At 39.4% G+C, this 7,628-nt stretch overlaps 1 pseudogene across 1 annotated transcript; it reads right to left on the reverse strand.

Moving 5' to 3' along the window:
* Positions 1-247: 247 nt before the first annotated feature.
* Positions 248-4,429, reverse strand: LOC100274219 (origin recognition complex pseudogene; annotated as a pseudogene). Its single transcript, NR_158663.1, has 17 exons — positions 4,064-4,429; positions 3,852-3,951; positions 3,548-3,771; positions 3,381-3,455; positions 3,201-3,307; positions 3,009-3,115; positions 2,859-2,918; positions 2,702-2,775; positions 2,543-2,593; positions 2,378-2,427; positions 2,060-2,120; positions 1,560-1,649; positions 1,356-1,421; positions 1,165-1,260; positions 984-1,073; positions 736-893; positions 248-564 (listed from the first exon to the last, which is right to left on the reverse strand). The product of NR_158663.1 is annotated as an origin recognition complex pseudogene (transcript).
* Between the last annotated feature and the right edge of the window lie 3,199 nt (positions 4,430-7,628).

The raw sequence follows: 7,628 nt of genomic DNA on the forward strand, positions 1-7,628 counted from the left end.
TTGACTCCTCAGCAAAACCCGTATCTAACTGACTACGTTCGCAAGTACAAAGGATGAAAGTAGTATGAAAGGCAGAGAACAATTACAAATTACAATGTACAACAGAAAGTAGTCATTTGCGAGATACAGCAACCAGTTCATTCAGTGGATGTATTGTCGCTGTAAGTTCAATTGTTTTGATCTTTATTCGAGAAGCATCCCTATTGCCATTTCCACATAAGGGGGGAAGCATTTACATCAACAATGTCACTGTCACTGTATAAAGTATCAGAAGCATGCAATTGATCTGGCAGACACATTAAATTAGTGCAGCTTCTCATTACTGATTTAGCCTTTAGGCAAGAAATGTGTAAACAAATGTTCTTGTATGTTAAATGTTTAGCTACATGATCAATCAGTTCTGGAAGAACCAAAAATTGAGAAATCATAACAACACTCAGCCATCTTTGGGAGAATTGTGTCACATAATACTATCATAACTCGTCCCACGTACTTATCCCTGCACTGCAAGAAAGAGCTTCATGATGTAACCAAGGTACGTTTGACCATGTTGAATGAAACCACCTGCAAAGAGGAAAACTTTTGTAAGGAATCCAGCATGAAGCAAAAAAGTGCAGTTTGTTGAATACATGGCCAAAAAAACAGATGATGCAGCCTGCTTTATTCTCACTTGTATATTTGATTAAAAAAATAAGAACCGAGGTAACATAAAGGGATTGTTGTTTAGTGAGTCACCTGAGCAGCACATCCAGGGGTTGAAATTGCTGGTACTTGATAATGTCAATAAACTAATACTGTAATGTATTACAACAGTAAGTGTATTGATCTACTCTCTGCTATGGGTCTAGTTAGCATCTTGGCTGCTCCAGACATTTTTGAAAGAAGCGATTTCCCTGCAACATGGATTGAAATAATAAATAAACCTGGAAACAAAACAATTGCCTGTACTCCAATAGTAAAGGATCAAGAACTACCGTCCTCACCTTAAAAGCAAATGTGATATCTGAACTATCAATCTGAAGTGTTACTCTCCTAAGCTTATCTTCCTTGGACTGCCCTAGTTTCATGAACCCCTACAATGCAAACACCGTCGGTCACTAAACACTTTGGTTGTCTTTCTTTTCATTCCAGTGCAGTTAAAAGTAAAAGAACAAATTTGCATACCTGATCGCTCAAAACCATACACATGTTAGAAAATTCAAGCATTCCAACTGCTGGAACTTGGGTTGATCTACAAATCTCAATGTATGATTTGTTGAGCTGAAAAAAGGACATGTGTAAATGATTTTAGAATTACACAAGATGATGTTATCTGATCAAGTGCTTTCTTTAACATGGCATGGAATTAGCGTTACCTCTCCTAGAGTAGTTGCTTTTTTCTTGCAATGCTGAAAAGTATTTGCCAACGCACACAGCACCATCTGCCAACAATTCACATATGAGAATGAGACTGGAAAAAAAATGTAGCAGACAAAAGACTAGAATTAATAGAACAAGGGGTCAGAAGAGAGTAAGAAAGCTCTGAAGGCTCTACGTTCTAAAGTGTTATGACATTTTACCTGTTGGTGCTGGGGAAGACACAGTATGCTATCTACGACAGCAGACTTGAATGCTTTTGACAAAGCCATATCCATATGGTCAAATGTCACCTGTAGATATAAATATTAGACTCCAATTTTGAAGATGATTTAGTCACTAAATGAGTCCATCACAGATCATTTGAAAGAATTTGGATGATCAGTTAAAAAGTAAAATTCATTGTGGGAAGAATGTGTACAGGTTTATTTAGCAGAAGATAAAGAGGTTATTAGCAACACTCAAGCCTAATGGTGCCTGTAATTCAATTTGCTTTCAATCAAAATACACAACCAGATTTATCTAATCTTATTTGACGAAACAGTTGGCTAATTACAAGTCATGAAAAAAGCCACCACCTCGAATTAGATTGACGCACTTAGGAATTCAGTTTAGTTTTGTAACTTTGTGTGGTATTCCACCTAGAAACCATTAGCACTCCTCCATTCAAACTTGTTAAAACAAGGTGACAATCAGAACTTACTATTCCTAATTCTTGATCAGGCGAATCATGTAGCCTTGCTTCAAGAACCTCCACAGCACTCCTGGAATTCACAAAATAAGCATGTTGTATTGTAATGGCTGACTTTGCTAAAGCATGCAAAGTAAAATCTCGGTTCTTGAACAACCAACATCAATGCAACCTAACATGTATAACAAGATTTGTAGTTGTATTTGCATGCACATCAAAATGATTCACAGTTCCTTCGGTTCCAATTGTTTGGTATATTTATCAACTCTGACAGTGGATGCTAATCGCAGAGAATATGACTATTTCACCAGAAACAAAAGAGTGCCATACCTGCATACGCCTAGAGCTTTTCTCATGTCACCAGAGGCTGCCGCCACTTTCTGATAAAAAGAGCATTCACCAAAACATTACAAGGTAAATAAACACATATGAAATAACAAGTGCAATATTACAGTTTTTGTAAATGAGACTATGAGTCTGGATGAGTACACTTACTCTAGCACAGAACTCCAGAGCTAGTGGTTCAAATACATCATACTCAAGAACCTGTACAAGTGTCACATCAAGAAATTATGAAGAAGACAATGCATAGTAACTGGAGATAAATGCATATAAATCTGAATTGACAACACAATGCAATAGACCAATAGTTACCTTTAGCCTATGCTTAACTATGTCAGTTATTTGATCTTTGGAATATGCTCGAAAAGTCACAACAAGAGGCTTGCCTGCCAATTAGAATAGCAAAGTCAAAGGCATGTCAAGTTATTTGATCAACAAATTTATAGTTAACACTGCAAAGAGTCCTTACAATTTAAGGATTCAAGCTTTGGAAGAAACCGGTCTGCTAAATCTATGGCATTAGCAATTCCTGAAAATAGTGTTATCAGTCAACAAATGACCAATTTAGTTCATTGATATAAATAGCTAGGTATATGTGTAATTATTCTTCATAATTCACCTATTAGTATGCATCTAGAGAATGGATAAGTCGTAAGCATGAAAAGGTCATGTAGCACAGCACGGTCTCTTGTTATTAAGTAGTCCATCTCATCCACAATAACCAACCTACAACAGCAGCATGCAAGTCAGATAACATGATAAAAACAGCAAGAAAATCACAATAGTCATAGTGGATACAGGCAGTTATTACATCATTCTTCTTGGAGCTAAATCCTTGTTGGAAAACATGCTCTGAAGTTGCTGAAGTGGCAACAATTTGCTGCTTCCCTTCTTTTGGTTCTGCAATTTGCCTAGTATCTGCGTAAAAGAAGTTGATCAGTATATAGAGGGTATCAATAGATCAAGCCTATAACCGAGTAGCAGTTATTACCTTGCCAAAAATCTCTGAGGTGTTTGCTAGGTTTGTACAATTGATTGCTAAGGCATCAGGTGTCTCCATTCCCATCTGCATTCACACATGATTAACACAACAAATCAACATAAAGACGCTCCAAAAGCAGAAACTGCAGTGGAAAGTGAGGAATTATCGTAGCATACCTCATCTGCCCAACACACCAAGCTATCCTTGACCTTGTTAATAGATAATGTCTTCCCTGTGCCAGGGCACCCGCAGACATAGAGACTACCAGCCTTCTCCTGTTGGACGCACACCTTGCAGAACTCAAGGACACGCCTGAGCTCGTTATCCCGGCAAACCAATTCAGACGATGGCACTGTTGCCACGTGCAGCGCCTCCTTGACAGCCCTAATCTGCGCGGCATCTGCATAGCACGGCCAATTCTCATCAGGCCCCATACAAGTCAAACAAATTGGCCAGCTAAAATGGAAATTGGGGAACTACCTCGGGGATTCCACTTGGGCTTCTCGGCTGCGACAAGGTCGCCGTAGAGACGCTTCCTGGAGGACTTGGGCGACGCCGAGAGCAGCTTCGGAATGCATACCTGCGAGATCGAGCAGTTGGAGTGCGTTGAAGATGGGAAACAGACTAAACTAAGCAACAGCCGAACAGATCTGCATCGGAAATTCGGAGTCCAATAAGCACTGAATCCTTACAGTTCCGGTGCCGGCGTGAGGGGATCGGTGAGGGGAGGTGTGCCGCGACGCTTTGGGCGACTCGCCGGCGCGGCCTGGCGTCAGCCGGCGCTTGACGCTGCGCGGCGTGCTCGCCGCGGCAGGGGATGGGGTGGCCACGGGGGACGCGTTCGCCGTCGCGCTGCGAAGAGTCGGCATTGTGGCTAGCGGGGAGGGAAATTGGATGATACTTTGGGGATGGGAGAGAACTTGGGGGAGGAATGTCGGATGTGGATGGCGGGGAACGGAGACGGGTGGGGAAGAAAAGGGCGGGCGGGGGCGTGGAGGGGAGGGGCGCGATCGCGCGCAGAGCGCCAAAGGGTTTTCGGCTTCGCGCGGGAACGCGAGAGCACGGACGTGCTCTGGCCTCTGGGACCGGGGTAAGTGGCTCTTCAAAAACTGTATGCGCGCGCGCGTTCTTCGTGACAGGTGAGACGAGCCGAGCCATTGGCAATTTCGCCATTATAATTTATAGGTTTCGTTAATATGTTATTGAATTCAGAAATTATAGACACAGATAGTTCCACCAGTCATAAACACAGGATGGTATAATAACGGAAACCCAAAATTGAGAATGACAAAATTAGAAATTGCACATAAACCAGTGTGATGTGTCATGTTTTTGTGCCACTCTCGTCTGCGTCGGTGCCGCATCATTGCTTTATACTTCCTTCTTCCCAAGTTAAAATTTACTTGTATTTTTACGAAATTTGTGTAATAATTAATATTATATAATGTATATGTTCTATATATATATATATAGGTCTATAATTATTTATATGAATATGGACATAAAAAAATATAGAGCTAAAATGACCTATATTTTGAAACGGAGAGGGTATATCAAATATTTTAGATACAAGACATGGCTCTTGCCATTTTCTTTAAAAAACTTCAAAAGATAAAACATCAACTTAAAAATTAAAAACTAGATTTGAAACCTTCTTTCCAAAAGCTATTGTGCACAAATTAGAAAACACTCCAAAGAAGCATACACGTTGTTGACTTGTCGCCTCATGTGCATGTCACCATGTGTTATTGTTTCAAAAAAAGCATATACTACGTCGTCTTTCTCCCATACATGCTAATTAAGCTGCTGATGTTGTAATTAGTTCCCTGTGTTTGGTTGAGCAGTGGAAAATAATGGAACGGCTCCATTCTATTTTTTTATGTTTGATTTCCAGCAAAAGATGACGGAGCGGCTCCTGAAATTTACATATGGAAATTTATCATAAATAGTTGAAATTCTCTCACTCCACCAAAATGGTTGGATGTGAGTGCTCTCTGTGACGCGAGCGCTCTGCTCCCTATTCTCATCTCTACACTCATATGGCTCTCCAACCAAACAAAGAACGGAGCGGATCTGCTCTATTCTACTCTTCAACCAAACAAAAAATAGAGGGATTCCGTTCTGTTTGCCAAACGAAAAATAGAACGACTCCATTATCGAAAACTAGAATAGAACCAAACTATTATAATTGACTCTCCAACCAAACGCGCCCGAGATGATTTAATAAATAAAATAGTTTTTTTCTTATCAAATGGAAAAACGAAGAGGGATCAAGGTATAAGATGGAAACTAATTTCTTCCGTTTTGTAAAAATGAAAAGGAAAATTAACTCTGCCCAAATTTATATCTATATTATATAAAGCATCAGTTTCATATAAAACACATGTTTCTACGGTCGTCGTGACCCTCACAAATAAATGGTAAAAAACTAAAATTGTATATAAATGAGAATTAAACCTTAAACCATAGTTGTTGGCTTCAAACCCACATTCACACCTATCCAACATAACATATACATGTTTTTGTGTACATATAAATAAAAACTGTAGCAACATACAGTCACTTTGCTATTCAAACTTTACACATAAACTTCTCATCACACCAATATATGAGGCACCACACGATCTTTTGCCAGCAATATAATTTGTAGCAAAGATTAGTAGCGACATGTAGGTACCATATATGTCTATTATATTGGCCATAGTATTTTGTGAAGCCTATTAAGTTTTATCGAACTTTCACTTGCAACCGTCATGTTTGTGTGTACTTATAAATAAAGTTGTAAGTCGCTTTAATGATCAGACTTTACACATAAACTTCTCATCACATCAATACATGAGGCACCACACGATCTTTGGCCAGCAATATATCGCAATTTGTAGCAAAGATTAGTAGCGAAGTTAACCGTCGACATATACATGTAGGTACCATATATGTCTATTACATTGGCCATAGTATTTTGTGAAGACTATTAAGTTTTTATCGAACTTCCACTTGCAACCGTGAGCAAGTAGACATGATTCGACAAATAAATAATGTTAATAGATCGTAATAGAGCATTTTTAATAGGACAACTATATGATCGAGGACAAAAAAACTATCGGTGTTGAAGAAGAATCGGAGAAGGAAATGATTTTTTAAGACATGCAAAGATAGTCGTTTGCAGAAGATATGTGATAAACTTATTTACAGTGTATATAGGGTTAGACAAAAAAACTCGAAGCTCGATAACTCGCTCGATTCGGCTCGTTAGTGGTTCGACTCGACTCGGCTCGTTTGTATTTTGTAACGGGCTGAGCCAACGCTTTAGCTCGGTTCGTTAACGAGCTAGCTTGATCTAGCTCGTGAGTAGCTCGCGAGCTAGACGAGTTAAGTAAACAACCCAATAACCCACATAACTTAGAAATCCCAAGAAGAAACCCTAAGAGATATAGATGGACAAATCATTTTCACCCTACAAAATTGTGTCCGCGAACTGTGACTCTACGGTCGGCGGTAGCAACTGCGCTGCGAGTCTTCGACCTCCTAGCTCTCGAGTCCTGGGCTATAACAAATCATCGTTGAAACAATGTGTGGTGGCAAGTAGCTAGTGGGTATTCAACATTTTACTTGTTTATTATAGAACTATATATTGGATTTTAATTAAAGAGGTCATCATTTAATGTTGGTGCTTACCTAACAGGTTTAAGAGAGCGTACCATTGAATACCTAGAGTGGAGGGCAAGTAGATTTTGCCTTTGTGTCTATTCTCACGCGCTTCAAGATTATCTCCTGGTGACCTTATTTAACTAGAGAGTGGGAATTAATGTGTTTAAGTCCATGATGGATTGTTGTATTTGATGTGTAAGTTGATATGTGAGCATGTCACATATGGCTGCATAGTTGTATTTCATATTAATATATTTGGATTTGATGGACTGTTGCCTAGATTAGACATGGAGATATGGAATGGAAGTATTAAACTATGAACTATGGAAGTAGTTTAAATATTTATTTCCTTATTTTACAATGTATGCTATTGTTATATACATATTTATACACTTCTATGCTTGTATGTTCATGGATTCGTGTTTTTTGTAAGTATGGCTAACGAGCTTATCGAGCGAGATCGAGCTGACTAACAGCCGAGTCGAGCTATACTTTTAGCTCGTTGTTATAATGAGCCGAGCCAAATTGGCTCGTTACACTAACGAGCTAGAACGAGCCAAGCCAAAACGAGCTGAGCTGGCTCATTATCCAGCCCTGGGTATATATGCT

Source organism: Zea mays, chromosome 8, assembly GCF_902167145.1.
Source record: "Zea mays cultivar B73 chromosome 8, Zm-B73-REFERENCE-NAM-5.0, whole genome shotgun sequence".
Taxonomy (NCBI): Eukaryota; Viridiplantae; Streptophyta; class Magnoliopsida; order Poales; family Poaceae; genus Zea; species Zea mays.